Genomic DNA, 11,997 nt, shown 5'->3' with positions numbered 1-11,997 from the left:
TCTTTCAGTCTGCAGCACCTCACACTCTGGTCCTCTTTCAGTCTGCAGCACCTCACACTCTGGTCCTCTTTCAGTCCGCAGCACCTCACACTCTGGTCCTCTTTCAGTCCGCAGCACCTCACACTCTGGTGCTCTTTCAGTCCGCAGCACCTCACACTCTGGTCCTCTTTCAGTCTGCAGCACCTCACACTCTGGTCCTCTTTCAGTCTGCAGCACCTCACACTCTGGTCCTCTTTCAGTCCGCAGCACCTCACACTCTGGTCCTCTTTCAGCACCAACTACCATGTCATTCTTTCAGAGCATCAGCCAATCAGATACTAGTCCTCAGCTTCAACGTGTTCAGATCTGGAGAGTCTGACCTGAGGAACCGTCCAACCACAGAGTGGAAAGCCAGCGGCTCCGATTAGCCATTTCCTGGTCTGTGGAGACATGGAGGGTTTGGCACATCAAAGGTCCCTGCCACCCCTGTCTATGGAGACATGGAGGGTTTGGCACATCAAAGGTCCCTGCCACCCCTGTCTATGGAGACATGGAGGGTTTGGCACGTCAAAGGTCCCTGCCACCCCTGTCTATGGAGACATGGAGGGTTTGGCACGTCAAAGGTCCCTGCCACCCCTGTCTATGGAGACATGGAGGGTTTGGCACGTCAAAGGTCCCTGCCACCCCTGTCTATGGAGACATGGAGGGTTTGGCACATCAAAGGTCCCTGCCACCCCTGTCTATGGAGACATGGAGGGTTTGGCACGTCAAAGGTCCCTGCCAACCCTGTCTCTGGAGACATGGAGGGTTTGGCACGTCAAAGGTCCCTGCCACCCCTGTCTATGGAGACATGGAGGGTTTGGCACGTCAAAGGTCCCTGCCACCCCTGTCTATGGAGACATGGAGGGTTTGGCACGTCAAAGGTCCCTGCCACCCCTGTCTATGGAGACATGGAGGGTTTGGCACGTCAAAGGTCCCTGCCACCCCTGTCTATGGAGACATGGAGGGTTTGGCACGTCAAAGGTCCCTGCCACCCCTGTCTATGGAGACATGGAGGGTTTGCCACGTCAAAGGTCCCTGCCACCCCTGTCTATGGAGACATGGAGGGTTTGGCACGTCAAAGGTCCCTGCCACCCCTGTCTATGGAGACATGGAGGGTTTGGCACGTCAAAGGTCCCTGCCACCCCTGTCTATGGAGACATGGAGGGTTTGGCACGTCAAAGGTCCCTGCCACCCCTGTCTATGGAGACATGGAGGGTTTGCCACGTCAAAGGTCCCTGCCACCCCTGTCTATGGAGACATGGAGGGTTTGGCACGTCAAAGGTCCCTGCCACCCCTGTCTATGGAGACATGGAGGGTTTGGCACGTCAAAGGTCCCTGCCACCCCTGTCTATGGAGACATGGAGGGTTTGGCACGTCAAAGGTCCCTGCCACCCCTGTCTATGGAGACATGGAGGGTTTGGCACATCAAAGGTCCCTGCCACCCCTGTCTATGGAGACATGGAGGCTTTGGCACATCAAAGGTCCCTGCCACCCCTGTCTATGGAGACATGGAGGGTTTGGCACATCAAAGGTCCCTGCCACCCCTGTCTATGGAGACATGGAGGGTTTGGCACATCAAAGGTCCCTGCCACCCCTGTCTATGGAGACATGGAGGGTTTGGCACATCAAAGGTCCCTGCCACCCCTGTCTATGGAGACATGGAGGGTTTGGCACATCAAAGGTCCCTGCCACCCCTGTCTATGGAGACATGGAGGGTTTGGCACATCAAAGGTCCCTGCCACCCCTGTCTATGGAGACATGGAGGGTTTGGCACATCAAAGGTCCCTGCCACCCCTGTCTATGGAGACATGGAGGGTTTGGCACATCAAAGGTCCCTGCCACCCCTGTCTATGGAGACATGGAGGGTTTGGCACATCAAAGGTCCCTGCCACCCCTGTCTATGGAGACATGGAGGGTTTGGCACATCAAAGGTCCTGCCACCCCTGTCTATGGAGACATGGAGGGTTTGGCACATCAAAGGTCCCTGTCACCCCTGTCTATGGAGACATGGAGGGTTTGGCACATCAAAGGTCCCTGCCACCCCTGTCTATGGAGACATGGAGGGTTTGGCACATCAAAGGTCCCTGCCACCCCTGTCTATGGAGACATGGAGGGTTTGGCACATCAAAGGTCCCTGCCACCCCTGTCTATGGAGACATGGAGGGTTTGGCACATCAAAGGTCCCTGCCACCCCTGTCTATGGAGACATGGAGGGTTTGGCACATCAAAGGTCCCTGCCACCCCTGTCTATGGAGACATGGAGGGTTTGGCACATCAAAGGTCCCTGCCACCCCTGTCTATGGAGACATGGAGGGTTTGGCACATCAAAGGTCCCTGCCACCCCTGTCTATGGAGACATGGAGGGTTTGGCACATCAAAGGTCCCTGCCACCCCTGTCTATGGAGACATGGAGGGTTTGGCACATCAAAGGTCCCTGCCACCCCTGTCTATGGAGACATGGAGGGTTTGGCACATCAAAGGTCCCTGCCACCCCTGTCTATGGAGACATGGAGGGTTTGGCACATCAAAGGTCCCTGCCACCCCTGTCTATGGAGACATGGAGGGTTTGCCACATCAAAGGTCCCTGCCACCCCTGTCTATGGAGACATGGAGGGTTTGGCACATCAAAGGTCCCTGCCACCCCTGTCTATGGAGACATGGAGGGTTTGCCACATCAAAGGTCCCTGCCACCCCTGTCTATGGAGACATGGAGGGTTTGGCACATCAAAGGTCCCTGCCACCCCTGTCTATGGAGACATGGAGGGTTTGGCACATCAAAGGTCCCTGCCACCCCTGTCTATGGAGACATGGAGGGTTTGGCACATCAAAGGTCCCTGCCACCCCTGTCTATGGAGACATGGAGGGTTTGCCACATCAAAGGTCCCTGCCACCCCTTTCCCACAACCTTCCCAATCCCAGAGTATTCCCGTTGTTTTAGATGCAGTTCCCAGCTCCCCCATCTCTCTCTCTCTTACACTGCCACATAAAGAGCGACTTACAAATTGGTGAATTCACCTTATGACATCCAGTGGAACAGCCACTTTACAATAGTGCATCTAAATCATTTATGTGAGAAGGATTACTTTATCCTATCCTAGGTATTCCCACCTCTTTAAGGAATACCTAGGATAGGATAAAGTAATCCTTCTCCCCCCCTTAAATGATTTAGATGCACTATTGTAAAGTGGCTGTTCCACTGGATGTCATAAGGTGAATTCACCAATTTGTAAGTCGCTCTGGATAAGAGCGTCTGCCAAATGACTTAAATGTAAATGTAAGACGTAACAGCACACACTTCTCTACTGATGTTTTTTATTTGATTTTTTTAACAGGGGAGCCCGAACACAGTCCAGAAATTATGCAATCGAGATTTCCACATTTAGGAACTTTGGAGGGGTCAGTACAGCCGGAGTGCAATGGCTGAGCCTCGCCCTGGGTGAACCGCCTTCTTGATCACGGTATCTCTCTTGCCAGGTAGGTATGATCCTACTACGGTAGTGATTGTCGTCCATAGAGGGTGTGTTGGTTTAAAACCTGTTAAAAAAATGAATGACGTAAAGCCGCACCTTCAGGCACCTTTCAGAAGGGGAACTCTCTATCAGAGACAGACACACATTCTACCTTTCAGAAGGGGAACTCTATCAGAGACAGACACATTCTACCTTTCAGAAGGGGAACTCTCTATCAGAGACAGACACATTCTACCTTTCAGAAGGGGAACTCTATCAGAGACAGACACATTCTACCTTTCAGAAGGGGAACTCTATCAGAGACAGACACATTCTACCTTTCAGAAGGGGAACTCTCTATCAGAGACAGACACATTCTACCTTTCAGAAGAGGAACTCTCTATCAGAGACAGACACATTCTACCTTTCAGAAGGGGAACTCTCTATCAGAGACAGACACATTCTACCTTTCAGAAGAGGAACTCTCTATCAGAGACAGACACATTCTACCTTTCAGAAGGGGAACTCTCTATCAGAGACAGACACATTCTACCTTTCAGAAGGGGAACTCTATCAGAGACAGACACATTCTACCTTTCAGAAGGGGAACTCTATCAGAGACAGACACATTCTACCTTTCAGAAGAGGAACTCTCTATCAGAGACAGACACATTCTACCTTTCAGAAGAGGAACTCTCTATCAGAGACAGACACATTCTACCTTTCAGAAGGGGAACTCTATCAGAGACAGACACATTCTACCTTTCAGAAGAGGAACTCTCTATCAGAGACAGACACATTCTACCTTTCAGAAGGGGAACTCTCTATCAGACAGACACATTCTACCTTTCAGAAGGGGAACTCTCTATCAGAGACAGACACATTCTACCTTTCAGAAGGGGAACTCTCTATCAGAGACAGACACATTCTACCTTTCAGAAGGGGAACTCTCTATCAGAGACAGACACATTCTACCTTTCAGAAGGGGAACTCTCTATCAGAGACAGACACATTCTACCTTTCAGAAGGGGAACTCTCTATCAGAGACAGACACATTCTACCTTTCAGAAGGGGAACTCTCTATCAGAGACAGACACATTCTACCTTTCAGAAGGGGAACTCTCTATCAGAGACAGACACACATTCTACCTTTCAGAAGGGGAACTCTATCAGAGACAGACACATTCTACCTTTCAGAAGAGGAACTCTCTATCAGAGACAGACACACATTCTACCTTTCAGAAGGGGAACTCTATCAGAGACAGACACATTCTACCTTTCAGAAGGGGAACTCTCTATCAGAGACAGACACATTCTACCTTTCAGAAGGGGAACTCTATCAGAGACAGACACATTCTACCTTTCAGAAGGGGAACTCTATCAGAGACAGACACATTCTACCTTTCAGAAGGGGAACTCTCTATCAGAGACAGACACATTCTACCTTTCAGAAGAGGAACTCTCTATCAGAGACAGACACATTCTACCTTTCAGAAGGGGAACTCTCTATCAGAGACAGACACATTCTACCTTTCAGAAGAGGAACTCTCTATCAGAGACAGACACATTCTACCTTTCAGAAGGGAACTCTCTATCAGAGACAGACACATTCTACCTTTCAGAAGGGGAACTCTATCAGAGACAGACACATTCTACCTTTCAGAAGGGGAACTCTATCAGAGACAGACACATTCTACCTTTCAGAAGAGGAACTCTCTATCAGAGACAGACACATTCTACCTTTCAGAAGAGGAACTCTCTATCAGAGACAGACACATTCTACCTTTCAGAAGGGGAACTCTATCAGAGACAGACACATTCTACCTTTCAGAAGAGGAACTCTCTATCAGAGACAGACACATTCTACCTTTCAGAAGGGAACTCTCTATCAGACAGACACATTCTACCTTTCAGAAGGGAACTCTCTATCAGAGACAGACACATTCTACCTTTCAGAAGGGAACTCTCTATCAGAGACAGACACATTCTACCTTTCAGAAGGGAACTCTCTATCAGAGACAGACACATTCTACCTTTCAGAAGGGGAACTCTCTATCAGAGACAGACACATTCTACCTTTCAGAAGGGAACTCTCTATCAGAGACAGACACATTCTACCTTTCAGAAGGGGAACTCTCTATCAGAGACAGACACATTCTACCTTTCAGAAGGGGAACTCTCTATCAGAGACAGACACATTCTACCTTTCAGAAGGGGAACTCTCTATCAGAGACAGACACATTCTACCTTTCAGAAGAGGAACTCTCTATCAGACAGACACATTCTACCTTTCAGAAGGGGAACTCTCTATCAGAGACAGACACATTCTACCTTTCAGAAGAGGAACTCTCTATCAGACAGACACATTCTACCTTTCAGAAGGGGAACTCTCTATCAGAGACAGACACATTCTACCTTTCAGAAGGGAACTCTCTATCAGAGACAGACACATTCTACCTTTCAGAAGGGAACTCTCTATCAGAGACAGACACATTCTACCTTTCAGAAGGGAACTCTCTATCAGAGACAGACACATTCTACCTTTCAGAAGGGAACTCTCTATCAGAGACAGACACATTCTACCTTTCAGAAGAGGAACTCTATCAGAGACAGACACATTCTACCTTTCAGAAGGGGAACTCTCTATCAGAGACAGACACATTCTACCTTTCAGAAGAGGAACTCTATCAGAGACAGACACATTCTACCTTTCAGAAGGGGAACTCTCTATCAGAGACAGACACATTCTACCTTTCAGAAGGGGAACTCTCTATCAGAGACAGACACATTCTACCTTTCAGAAGGGGAACTCTCTATCAGAGACAGACACATTCTACCTTTCAGAAGAGGAACTCTCTATCAGAGACAGACACATTCTACCTTTCAGAAGGGGAACTCTCTATCAGAGACAGACACATTCTACCTTTCAGAAGAGGAACTCTATCAGAGACAGACACATTCTACCTTAACCTCCGCAGACGTCATGCTAACCTGAATAGCTGACTGACTGGCCATACATACATTTACAGTCAATTTCCTTTAAAATGTACAATTGATGAGAGTTCCCATAGTAGCAATATGAGCCATGAAAAGTGTTCAGTCTCTTGTGAGTGTGGTCAATGGTGGGTGAAGATAGTTCCACTGATTACACCAACTGATTACCGAGTCCCATCCGAATAACTTACTATGTACCTGGGGGAGCCCGAGCTACCTGATTAAAAACACTTCTTCAAACACGGATCTCAGGCCTCGCTCATTCATCCTGCTTTCCATGACATGCTTCTGCTTTCACGTCTCTTCCCGGCTCTGTGTCTCACTGGAATTCAAAGCACAGAGAGGGACCAGGTAAAGGAAGCTATGGCCATATATGGGCACAGGGACACACAGTGCCAGGTGGGTGTTTGGAGAACCGTTAACCTATCGTACCTGAGTACACAAACACACCTTTAAGAAGGCCCCTCCCATTCAACACACACAAGTGTGGTACTTCAAACCAAATGCAGCGAGCAGCCCTTGTGACTTCTACGTTATTCCGTTGAACTCTTTGCCTGAACTCAACAATGGAGTGACTATTGTCGTCTATTGTCGTCAGGTCATGCCAAAAGGAACAACAGAGAGTGAAAAAGACAGTTCTACATGGAACCCAAAAGGGTTCTACCGGAACCCAAAAAGGTTCAAACTGGAACCAAAAAGGGTTCTTCCTGGAACCAAAAAGGGTTCTCCTATGGGGACACCAGAAGAAGCCCTTTGGAATGCTTTAAAAAAAAGAGTGTGGTGAGAAGAGCCTCACATAGTGACGTCATCAAAGATAGCGCCAATAAACTCACTGCACGGTGAACTGATGACCAATATCAAATGATTCAATCCTACCAGTACCAGCAAAACACTGTGTCATGGCAAAATGTCCATCTGTGAGACTTTGCCAAGTAGGACAGGTAAGAGTATGTAGGTATAGAGATCAGGTATAGGTATAGAGTATGTAGGTATAGAGATCAGGTATAGGTATAGAGTATGTAGGTATAGAGATCAGGTATAGGTATAGAGATCAGGTATAGGTATAGAGTATGTAGGTATGGAGATCAGGTATAGGTATAGAGTATGTAGGTATGGAGATCAGGTATAGGTATAGAGTATGTAGGTATGGAGATCAGGTATAGGTATAGAGTATGTAGGTATGGAGATCAGGTATAGGTATAGAGTATGTAGGTATGGAGATCAGGTATAGGTATAGAGTATGTAGGTATGGAGATCAGGTATAGGTATAGAGTATGTAGGTATGGAGATCAGGTATAGGTATAGAGTATGTAGGTATGGAGATCAGGTATAGGTATAGAGTATGTAGATATAGAGATCAGGTATAGGTATAGAGTATGTAGGTATAGAGATCAGGTATAGGTATAGAGTATGTAGGTATGGAGATCAGGTATAGGTATAGAGTATGTAGGTATGGAGATCAGGTATAGGTATAGAGTATGTAGGTATGGAGATCAGGTATAGGTATAGAGTATGTAGGTATGGAGATCAGGTATAGGTATAGAGTATGTAGGTATGGAGATCAGGTATAGGTATAGAGTATGTAGGTATGGAGATCAGGTATAGGTATAGAGTATGTAGGTATAGAGATCAGGTATAGGTATAGAGTATGTAGGTATGGAGATCAGGTATAGGTATAGAGTATGTAGGTATAGAGATCAGGTATAGGTATAGAGTATGTAGGTATGGAGATCAGGTATAGGTATAGAGTATGTAGGTATAGAGATCAGGTATAGGTATAGAGTATGTAGGTATAGAGATCAGGTATAGGTATAGAGTATGTAGGTATAGAGATCAGGTATAGGTATAGAGTATGTAGGTATAGAGATCAAGTATAGGTATAGAGTATGTAGATATAGAGATCAGACAGAGAGCAGATAACCCCTGAGAATCTAATCTCAACCATCAAGATACCGGCTATGCATCATACCGACAATATCAGGACTATCACACAGACCGGACACGCAGGCACGATAAGCACACACACACCTACAAACAAACACATACACACACAGACCGGCCTCCCAGCATGATAAGCACAGATAGATAGGTGATTTAATTGACAGGCTAAAGCGACAAAGTTTATGGCTGACTTTTATCACCAGTGCGCGCACCCACACCCACACCCACACACCCACACCCACACCCACACACACACACCCACACCCACACCCACACCCACACACACACACACACACACACACCCACACCCACACCCACACACACACACACACACACACACACACACACACACACACACACGAACACACACACACACACACACACGCACACACACACGCTTGACCTCAGTAAACAATCAAATAAAGTATTGTGTGAGCTGTTGGCTAGACATTTGGACTGGGGAGTGAGAGAACCAGACAGATGGACTGGGGGAGTGAGAAAACCAGACAGTTGGACTAGGGGAGAGAGAGAACCAGACAGATGGACTGGGGGAGAGAGAGAACCAGACAGATGGACTGGGGGAGTGAGAGAACCAGACAGTTGGACAAGGGGAGAGAGAGAACCAGACAGATGGACTGGGGGAGAGAGAGAATCAGACAGATGGACTGGGGGAGTGAGAGAACCAGACAGATGGACTGGGAGAGTGAGAGAACCAGACAGATGGACTAGGGAGAGAGAGAACCAGACAGATGGACTAGGGGAGAGAGAGAACCAGACAGTTGGACTGGGGGAGAGAGAGAACCAGACAGATGGACTGGGGGAGAGAGAGAACCAGACAGTTGGACTGGGGGAGAGAGAGAACCAGACAGATGGACTGGGGGAGAGAGAGAACCAGACAGTTGGACTGGGGAGTGAGAGAACCAGACAGATGGACTAGGGGAGTGAGAGAACCAGACAGATGGACTAGGGGAGAGAGAGAACCAGACAGTTGGACTGGGGGAGAGAGAGAACCAGACAGTTGGACTGGGGAGTGAGAGAACCAGACAGATGGACTGGGAGAGTGAGAGAACCAGACAGATGGACTAGGAGAGAGAGAGAACCAGACAGTTGGACTGGGGGAGTGAGAGAACCAGACAGTTGGACTGGGGGAGAGAGAGAACCAGACAGTTGGACTGGGGGAGAGAGAGAACCAGACAGTTGGACTGGGGGAGAGAGAGAACCAGACAGATGGACTGGGGGAGTGAGAAAACCAGACAGTTGGACTAGGGGAGAGAGAGAACCAGACAGATGGACTGGGGGAGAGAGAGAACCAGACAGATGGAATGGGGGAGTGAGAGAACCAGACAGTTGGACAAGGGGAGAGAGAGAACCAGACAGATGGACTGGGGGAGAGAGAGAATCAGACAGATGGACTGGGGGAGTGAGAGAACCAGACAGATGGACTGGGAGAGTGAGAGAACCAGACAGATGGACTAGGGGAGAGAGAGAACCAGACAGATGGACTAGGGGAGAGAGAGAACCAGACAGTTGGACTGGGGGAGAGAGAGAACCAGACAGATGGACTGGGGGAGAGAGAGAACCAGACAGTTGGACTGGGGGAGAGAGAGAACCAGACAGATGGACTGGGGGAGAGAGAGAACCAGACAGTTGGACTGGGGAGTGAGAGAACCAGACAGATGGACTAGGGGAGTGAGAGAACCAGACAGATGGACTAGGGGAGAGAGAGAACCTGACAGTTGGACTGGGGGAGAGAGAGAACCAGACAGTTGGACTGGGGAGTGAGAGAACCAGACAGATGGACTAGGAGAGAGAGAGAACCAGACAGTTGGACTGGGGGAGTGAGAGAACCAGACAGTTGGACTGGGGGAGAGAGAGAACCAGACAGTTGGACTGGGGGAGAGAGAGAACCAGACAGTTGGACTGGGGGAGAGAGAGAACCAGACAGTTGGACTGGGGGAGAGAGAGAACCAGACAGATGGACTGGGGGAGAGAGAGAACCAGACAGATGGACTGGGGGAGAGAGAGAACCAGACAGTTGGACTGGGGGAGAGAGAGAACCAGACAGTTGGACTGGGGGAGTGATGGAACCAGACAGTTGGACTGGGGGAGAGAGAGAACCAGACAGTTGGACTGGGGGAGAGAGAGAACCAGACAGTTGGACTGGGGGAGAGAGAGAACCAGACAGATGGACTGGGAGAGAGAGAACCAGACAGTTGGACTGGGGGAGAGAGAACCAGACAGTTGGACTGGGGGAGAGAGAACCAGACAGATGGACTGGGGGAGAGAGAGAACCAGACAGTTGGACTGGGGGAGAGAGAACCAGACAGATGGACTGGGGGAGAGAGAGAACCAGACAGTTGGACTGGGGGAGAGAGAACCAGACAGTTGGACTGGGGGAGAGAGAACCAGACAGATGGACTGGGGGAGAGAGAACCAGACAGATGGACTGGGGGAGAGAGAACCAGACAGATGGACTGGGGGAGAGAGAACCAGACAGTTGGACTGGGGGAGAGAGAACCAGACAGTTGGACTGGGGGAGAGAGAACCAGACAGATGGACTGGGGGAGAGAGAGAACCAGACAGTTGGACTGGGGGAGAGAGAACCAGACAGATGGACTGGGGGAGAGAGAACCAGACAGTTGGACTGGGGGAGAGAGAACCAGAGTGTTGGACTGGGGGAGAGAGAGAACCAGACAGTTGGACTGGGGGAGAGAGAGAACCAGACAGTTAGACTGGGGGAGAGAGAGAACCAGACAGTTGGACTGGGGGAGAGAGAACCAGACAGATGGACTGGGGGAGTGAGAGAACCAGACAGTTGGACTGGGGGAGAGAGAGAACCAGACAGATGAACGGGGGGGAGAGAACCAGACAGTTGGACTGGGGGAGAGAGAACCAGACAGATGGACTGGGGGAGAGAGAGAACCAGACAGATGGACTGGGGGAGAGAGAGAACCAGACAGATGGACTAGGGGAGAGAGAGAACCAGACAGATGAACGGGGGGGAGAGAACCAGACAGATGGACTGGGGGAGAGAGAACCAGACAGATGGACTGGGGGAGAGAGAGAACCAGACAGATGAACGGGGGGGAGAGAACCAGACAGATGGACTGGGGGAGAGAGAGAACCAGACAGATGGACTAGGGGAGAGAGAGAACCAGACAGATGAACGGGGGGGGGGAGAGAACCAGACAGATGGACTGGGGGAAAGAGAGAACCAGACAGATGGACTGGGGGAGAGAGAGAACCAGACAGATGGACTGGGGGAGAGAGAGAACCAGACAGATGGACTGGGGAGAGAGAGAACCAGACAGTTGGACTGGGGGAGAGAGAGAACCAGACAGATGGACTGGGGAGAGAGAGAACCAGACAGATGGACTGGGGAGAGAGAGAACCAGACAGATGGACTGGGGGAGAGAGAACCAGACAGTTGGACTGGGGGAGAGAGAGAACCAGACAGATGGACTGGGGGAGAGAGAGAACCAGACAGTTGGACTGGGGGAGAGAGAGAACCAGACAGATGGACTGGGGGAGAGAGAGAACCAGACAGTTGGACTGGGGGAGTGAGAGAACCAGAGTAATCTGAAGTGGAGCC

General features: G+C 49.6%; 1 long non-coding RNA gene and 1 pseudogene across 1 annotated transcript in view; both read right to left on the bottom strand.

The window, feature by feature from the left end:
- Positions 1–11,997, bottom strand: part of LOC135521109 (uncharacterized) — a 68,775-nt gene that overhangs the window by 7,467 nt on the left and 49,311 nt on the right. The window lies entirely within an intron of this gene.
- On the bottom strand, positions 3,349–3,503 carry LOC135521424 (U1 spliceosomal RNA; annotated as a pseudogene).

The sequence above is a fragment of the Oncorhynchus masou genome, chromosome 29 (genome assembly GCF_036934945.1).
Source record: "Oncorhynchus masou masou isolate Uvic2021 chromosome 29, UVic_Omas_1.1, whole genome shotgun sequence".
NCBI lineage: Eukaryota > Metazoa > Chordata > Actinopteri > Salmoniformes > Salmonidae > Oncorhynchus > Oncorhynchus masou.
Note: the sequence above shows the minus strand (reverse complement) of the source record. Positions and strands in the feature narration are given on the sequence as shown.